The 8,529-nt window shown below is 37.2% G+C and overlaps 1 non-coding gene across 1 annotated transcript; it reads left to right on the forward strand.

The window, feature by feature from the left end:
- Nucleotides 1-5,047: 5,047 nt before the first annotated feature.
- On the forward strand, nucleotides 5,048-5,120 carry Trnad-auc. Its single transcript has one exon. It is a non-coding gene; the product is annotated as a tRNA-Asp (tRNA).
- The last annotated feature ends 3,409 nt before the right edge of the window (nucleotides 5,121-8,529 follow it).

An 8,529-nucleotide genomic window follows, 5' to 3' on the forward strand; every position in this document is an offset into this window, starting at 1 on the left:
GGTAAAGAGTGGCATTCTGCTTGGATGATTTTTGGGAAGAATTGCGGCCGGTGGGCGCGATAGTGGTTCGGTTAGAAGTGCTCTTCAATTAGGGAAGCTGGCCGTAATTAATCTCGAACAGGCCCTGTTCTGTCCATTTAGTTCTCTGTTATTAATCGACAGTTTGTTCGCTTCGAATTGGCCGGCAATTCGCGTTTCATCTAAACGCCCTCTCCGGGCCGAGCTACCGGTTTCTCTCATTACAAACTTGCGAGATCTGTTTATAAGTAATTTAACGTTTCGTTGAATTTAGTTTAAATATATCTGTTGGGAAATCGGTGAACGTTTACATCAGTAAAGCGCCACTCAATTCGTAATTACCGAGTTAAAATTACTTTTCTCCCCCGCTGTAAACAAGAATGTTTATGCACATGTGTAAATTTGCAATTACCGTGTTTTGATAGGCACATATTTATTCAAATATATGTGAAACCGAATTCGACTGTTCTCATTTAAGACTTATTTCGTTTCTTCTTGACTAATGCTTTTAAGACTTATTCTAAAATTCATTAAATTTAACATTAAATGCATATGATTAACTACAATCTGAGCATAAAGAAGATGATAAAATTAAAAATGCTAAAAATAAAAACCTAATAATTTGGTTTATTTTTACTTCAGGGCTGTAGGGATTTTTAAAAGAATATAGTGTTTGTTAATTTATTGGAATGAATGATGAATAATTTATTAGCCGAAGGTCGTGGGTTCGAATCGACTCGTGACACCAAATTTTTATCTCAACCAAGACCTTACATAAAAACAATAATTAATTGAAATAAATATTTGGTCAATTGGATAACTAAACATCAATGGAGTAATGTGTTAGTGTGAAAGGAACGGGGTTATTTAATTCCGCCTCGAGGCATGTCCAGTACTCTGAGGGTGTGAATGTGACCAGGCTTTTATCTTCGTGGGGTTGTATGCACGTTTGTATGCTTTATTCTCAGGTTTTCAGCCTGATGAACAAGTGTGAGGCTGCAGAATCGAGTTTTCATATAAAAGCAGAGTGTTAGTAACAGATCGAGACTCTCAAATGTCTGCAGGCTGAAAAATATGCGGGAAAGATTATAAGAAACAGTAAAAACACGCAGAGGGCCCAACCCTTCCCAATATTATTATCGTTTCAAATGTACATAACGTTAACTCAATTCACAAAAAACATACCAGACTAGAAGCAATAACAGCACAAATGCCAAAATGTAGACCTATATATGTTAAAAAGAAAAAAATAAATTAAAAATTACAGTTTTGATTTTAAAAAATGCATTAATTTAGATAAAAATTGTTTAATTTTGTGATAATACTTACATTAGGTTAAAGAATCAAAAACTATTTAATTTTGTGATGATACTTTAGGTTAAAGAATCAAAATTTGAATATAATTTTAAGCTGTTTTAATTTAACAGAGATAATAAAAACTTTTATAAGGCAATAAAAACTTTTATAAGGCAATAAAAAATGGCGAGAAAAAATTACGTCTAAATGATATAAAACAACAATGAATGTATTTTCTCCATAATTGTAGGAGAAATTCATTGCGGACTTAAATTTGTGCGATTATCAAATAAAACGATATTCATTCATTCATTCGATTACAGTTATGCTAAAATAAGAGGACGGGGGTTAAGCAAATTTTTTGCAAAATTTAATTTTCACGTGTTGTAAATAGTAGTTAATAGAGTTGGTAACTATTTCCAACTGATAAACTGATTTCCCTTCGTACAACAATTATTAAACGAGAAAGAGTTTCCCCATTTACTTATACATTATTTTAGAACGGGCGTGTTTACTTACTCATTCATAAGTTCCGTCAGGCAATGCTTAGTGTAAACAGAAATGTCTAAAAACAGATCAAAACCGAGTCAAGATACTGCTTGACCCAGAAAAACGTATTTTTAATTTCCCAACTCTCGTGTCGGGTTGTTCAAGGTTTTCTTTCCCTGCTCGAATCTCGACCAAAACGCTCTTTCTTCTCTTTCCCAGACGTGTCGCGGAGGTCGACAAGAGGAAAACTAAACACTCAGAAAAACCGGGCATGGTAAAAATGGACGGACTTGAGTCAAGGAAACTAGGTCCAGATGGGCCGGTGACTCCATACCGAAATAGACCCCTTGCTAATTGGCTGTTTCACTTGTTGAGCCCGACTGCCGCCTTTGATATGGCTAAGTTTTGAAACGTTTATCGCTCAGGAAGTGATTTTTGTATGTCTAGACTGCCCGACACTTGTTGATATAACCCCCCCCCCCCATTAGATTTGCCAGGTTAATATAACGTAAGAACCCATATATGTATCTAGTAGTCATCATTAACCGTATTTATTATATTAATTAATCATACTTTTAATCTAACGCCTTGGTAAAGATGAAAAAGCAAGTGTCACGAGCGGAAGTCGAACTCATGACTTTCAGCTCAATTCGCCGCTGAAATCGGTCTTTTTAGAATTAATTAAGAAATTCTTACTTGTATTTTTATTTTCTTTCCGGTATTTGAGAGCACATTGTCTAATAATTAACAATAGTGAAATAGTAATTCCAATGTAGGATTTGACAGAACATCAGGAGGGATAAATTAATTAGATCGACACCATTAATAAACGATAGGTAAGCGGCATTCACGGCGATGAAATCATAAATCAATCTTGTGAATGATTGTTCAGTTACACAATATGCATAACAATAAAAAAACGATAGTGATAGTTATTGTTTCTAATTATGTGTCGTATTTCAGTGTTATTACAGCCCATAGATTTGTATTGGATGTAATTAATATGTAATTAATATTAATGGCCGGTGTTGTATGATGAAATATTTTGATGAATTTTGTGAGGCGGAAAACTTGTATAGTACCAGACGAACAATACTTTTCATGTTACCCTATATGTTAAAATTTTCATCTCTTTTTAGAAAAGTCTGTTGATGTTCCCGTATTTGGTGATTATTATTAATTGTTCTTACTGTACCCAGTTCTACGTTATTTACAACTTATACACCAATATCTCGCAATACATTATACGGGAGGATCTCATTCGTTTTAATTGGTTCTATATTTGTACGAAATTAATTAAGGTTTTTTTGTTGAAATAAAAAAGTCAGTGTCATGAGCGGGATTCGAACCCACGACCTTCGGCTAGCTACGCCGCTGCTCTACCACTTGAGGTGCCGGGTTTACAATTTTAATAAAACACACGCTCCGGTTCTTCCCCAAACTCTAAAAGCATGGCTCGGCACTCGACACTACTGGGTCTACTCTCTACGTGACCTCGATCCACTCGGACCCCAACTTCCCATCTCAACCCCACCTTTTGAATTTTCCCTCCTTTTTTCCATTTTTCAAATGTCGTGTAATCTGTTTGATTCTCGGCGACAAATGAAATAGCCACGGAGAGCTTTAGTGAAGTGTACTTCATTTTAACTTATTAAATTCACTAGTTTACGTGGTCCGCTCGTGGCACTGACTTTTTTATCTGAACTAAAAACCTGAATTAATTGAAAGATTGGTCAAGCGGACCACGAAAACTAGTGAGATTGTACGAAATTTGAAATTTACGGTGTTAACAAATTCGCCGAAAAATTGGAAACTGTCTAAATTTTTTCCCATAGTAATTTTACGTCTGAATACTGCACCAGAGGGAGAGATATTCCTACTTGAAACGACGCAGGCGTACAATCGATAATTTCAAAGGATACTTGTTCCGTTGGTACGATTGATCTCGATGAAGTTAATTTTTTTTCTAATCGTTAACGAGATAGGGCATCGGGTGCTAATCAAATTGTCAAATACAATTGGATACGAGCGTTCGTTTTGAAAAATTAGATTTCCACGAAGCGCGTGTATTCGTAAAAGCGGGATGACCGACTGGACGGACTGTTAATGTTCATTGTACCCACTTTTATTTCTAATAAGTGGCGGCATTCCCCGTACTTGACAATTATCAGTGCAAACAGTTAGCGATTGTTAGGCGTTATCTCCTGTTCACCTTGCGCAACTCGGCGCGTTTATAATCCCTTGTGACAACAACGTTATCTCACCCTACTACAAGGTGACTCGCTATTTTGATATCAGCTCGGTAATAAAAACGGTGCCGGGTTTACAATTTTAATAAAACACGCTCCGGTTCTTCCCTAAACTCTAAAAGCATGGCTCGGCACTCGACACTACTGGGTCTACTCTCTTTACATGTCAGTCAAACGCGTTTCGGCTTCACGACATCGTCAGTGAGAAACTGAAAGAGAGCAAGAGATAGACCCGATCAAGTGGCGATTAGGTTAGCATGTGTTCATCGACTCGCAAACCAATTTTAAGTTCTGAAAGGGTAAATTACAAGGGAGGGTTTGTCGCTCCCCATCAGACGTCTGTATAGTCGGAGGGGGCCGGGGAAATCTTATCAAGTATTTACACTCAATTTGTAAGTTGGGAGAAGGCCGGAGGAGTGGGTCAGGGAGAGTCATGAAAGATTTACCTTCGTGTTTGGAGAGGAGGTATTTTGCCGGCTAGGCTGAAACGGGGGCCGGTCGAAGTACCCTGGGAAATGGGAAATAGTCGTTTAATCGAGTTTCCGCTATCTCAAGTGAAATACTATTTAAATGTATTACTCATTTGCCTCTAAAAAGGAATGACTGTTTTAATGAGTCCAATTGTTCTATACGTTTGCTCCCAACTGGACTTTACTATAATTTAGCTATTATTATTGGAGCTGTTTATCCAGAATCATAAACTGGTCTTTCAATCGCATTTAAGGCTGGAGACCCTATGTGCAGGACTTCAGACCTTTTTGCAAACAGCTTGCAAAAAACGTTTATGCTCTCTATTCAATCAACAACATTATTTCTTTATAATACCAATATTTTTAAAATTTATTGTCAATGTTGTTAATAATGCACTAGTTTTCGTGGTCCGCTAGAACAATTAATATCTTTCAATTAATTAAGGTTTTTAGTTTAGGTACAAAAAGGAGGGAAACTTCAAAAGGTGGGGTTGAGATAGGAAGTTGATGCCCGAGTGGATCGAGGTCACGATAGCTCAGGTGGTAGAGCAGCGGCGTATCAAGCCGAAGATCGTGGGTTCGAATCCCGCTCGTGACACTGGTTTTTTTTATCTCAACTAAAAACCTTAATTAATTGCAAGTTGTTAATAATTTTCATAATATTGAACGCAATTGTTTGTTTTAGTACAGTGATTCTTTCTTGCTTCTTTTCTTTCGACTTCTTTCATTTATTAAACAAAACCAGTCCATAATTTCGTATTGTTTGGCAAAATAAGTTTATACAATTACGTAATTATACAAAATTTCAGTCAAAATTAAATCAAGAACATACTAAATTTGCCAAGGATTATTGAAAGATTTATGCGGTTAAAACTTCTACACTATTTATCACATAAAATTTCTCATCTCTAATTTGTTTCCCATAAATCTGTTTAAAAAAAAATACTAAATGAATAAAATTGTTATTTAACTGTGAATTAGGGTACTAATGCTATACCGGTTTCCTTTCCTTCAATTTTGAATTATGAAAATGCGTTACTACACCCTCTGAGCCGTTCGTGAGCTTTTGGCTGAGAGAAAGAGAAAGAGAGAGAGAGAGAGAGAGAGAGAGAGAGAGAGAGAGACCCAGACAGACAGACAGAGCGAGTGAGTGAGAGAGAGAGACAGAGAGAGTAAGTGAGTGAGAGAGAGAGAGACAGAGAGAGTAAGTGAGTGAGAGAGTGAGTGAGAGAGAGAGAGAGAAAGAGAGAGAGAGGGAGAGAGAGAGAGAGAGAGAGAGACAGACGGACAGACAGACAGAGTGAGTGAGAGAGAGACAGAGAGAGTGAGTGAGGGAGAGAGAGAAAGAGAGAGAGAGATATAGATGGGGAGAGAGAGAGATGGAGGGAGAGAGAGAGCGTGTAGGTGAGTTAGTGACTGATTGATTGACGGTTTTAATCACTCAAAGTTAGGTCGCTTGGATCTTTCTTACTCTTAACGTGAGTTATACAGTTTATATACATTTATTATGATTTAGATGCATTTGGTCTTGTATGGTGAAATCCCCATATAAAAATACTAATTATATCTCAGTAATGAGCGGAGTATAAGGTTTTTCCTTTTCGCGAGTCGCGAGGTCTGGAAAAGTTGCACAAACGTTTTCGGCAACGATAAAAAGTAGAGAAGGAAAGAATGATAAAAGATGGGTAAACGAAGGCGTTGGAACACGGTTGACGTAAAGTCCTCGTAATCCGATAAAGGTACGGATCCTCACTCATCCACCTATAATTTATTCCATTCACGAACTCCATTCAGCTCTGTATCTACTATCGTTTCTCAGCTCTTTTCCGATCGGCCGATGCCCGCCCCTTCACCCCACGGCTCGCGCAAACACATTTTTAACTTTAACTGACTTGCGTTTAACATTTAGAGAGATGATGGGACGTAAAGCAACAATATTCATCTTTCTTTCAGTAGATTTTACATTGTTTTATTGATTCGAATAATATAATATTCTGATCTATAGAAACCTTTAATAAAATTATAATTTGGTTACATGTGGGTTTAGTGGTTCATAGGCTAACCTTTAACTTAACTGGGAAGGACGACGGCAAAAGGAAAAATCAATCCGAACATACGGCGAAAAATTTTATTTTGTGTCTTTCATTGTCGGACCTATGTTTTTATATGAGGGTGGGTTGGTCCACAAGAGAGATAGTGTGTGTGTGTGTGTGTGTGAGAGAGAGAGAGAGAGAGAGAGAGAGAGAGAGAGAGAGAGTGAGTGAGCGAGAGAGGAGAGTGAGTACATGAGTGAGTGAGTGATAGAGAGAGAGAGAGAGAGAGTAGAAAGAGAGAGAGAGAGAGAGAGAGTGAGTGAGTGAGTGAACGAGAGAAGAGAGTGAGTACATGAGTGAGTTAGTGAATGAGCGAGTTAGTGAGTAAGTGAGAGGGAGCGAGTAATTAAGGGAGAGAGAGAGTGAGATGGAGTGAGATGGAGCGAGAGAGAGAGAGAGAGAGAGAGAGAGAGAGAGAGAGAGAGAGAATAAGAGAGTAGTGAGTGTACTCGATTGAATTAAGCTGTATAATAGTCTGAAAGGGGTTTGGCTGTGGGTATTGAAGTGATGACCCCTTGCGACACTGAATCCTCGACAGGACCGGCCTCCGGCGTTTAGAACATCGTGTGTTATGAATGGGCTGTGCCGGGATCGAGGACACCCTTGGAACTGGGCCAAAAGAGTTATTTACAATAGGAGCGTTTTATAAGTTTCCAGCTTACCGTTCGATATTGTTCCCGAATTTGGGAAAACACGTTTATCTCGTTTATAGAGGGCGGGACAGGACTGGAGATATAATATAACCGGAAGTGCGAAATGAATGCTAGTTCGGAAATGGGGGTTTATAAATCCCTTCTAAATCCACCTGAACAGCCCGGCTGAATTTCTGAGTACCTCGTTCGGATATGCAAGGTCGGAGAAACGGATGGAACTTTCTTTAGCACAGTAAATATTTATATTTAAAAAATTCGTCCACCGTTTATTTCTACAGTCAAACACCAACATTTCATTGATTAATGTATGTAAAACTCGGTAAATTTAATTATTCTTAATTTTTCGGTCGAACCGTGGCCTTCGAAGAGTTTCTGTATTCTCTCTCGAGATAAATTGCCCAAGAATTTTAATTATGCTGAACTGTACTGTCTATTTTCCGTTGTTTTTTAATCATGGTATATATGGCCTCTTGGATGGGGGAATAAATATAATTGGGCAAAATATTTAAACTGCTGGCTTTTGCAGATGATATTGTAATACTGTCAACAGATAAGTGAATATTGCAAAACATGATAAATCAATTTGAAAGGATATTGTAAAGAAAGGAACTCACTTGTGAATTTATACAAATCGAAAATAATTGTTTTTAAAAATGGAGGTAAATCGTCAAATAATGAGAAATGGTGGTCTGGAAGCAAAAGGATAGAAGTAGTGGGAAGCTATAAATATCTTGACAATTTGTTTAAGGGAATTCTTAAATAAACCTTTTGAAGATAAAAAATCTAAATGCAAATTTGTGATAGGATCTGTTCAAGGTATAATGTTGAACAGCAAGATTACACTGGCATAAAAAAATATTTGACGCTGTTTGCATGACTAGTTTGTATTATGGTACGCAGATTTGATGTTTTTAGGGGTTGGAGATGGTGGAACAAGTCAAAAGTATGTTTTTCAAACAGATATTAAATTTTACCATCGTACACACCCAACCACATGTTATATTTAGAATTAAATGTTTCCTGTCTTTGCTTATACTTTGAAGTTACATAACCTACCTGCGTAAGTGTATGGACATACCAGTTGAAAGATATCCAGGTTATTTGTGAATAGGATTAAAGATAAAAATATTTATTGGTTTAAGAATACAGTTAATTAAGGTTTTTAGTTGAGATGAAAAAAAGTTAATGGCACGAGAGGGATTCGAACCTACGACCTTCGGCTAGATAGAATCCCTCAGTTAGTTAATTAAGGTTATTAATT

Source organism: Cimex lectularius, unplaced genomic scaffold (genome assembly GCF_000648675.2).
Source record: "Cimex lectularius strain Harlan isolate CLEC.00 unplaced genomic scaffold, Clec_2.1 scaffold22, whole genome shotgun sequence".
NCBI lineage: Eukaryota > Metazoa > Arthropoda > Insecta > Hemiptera > Cimicidae > Cimex > Cimex lectularius.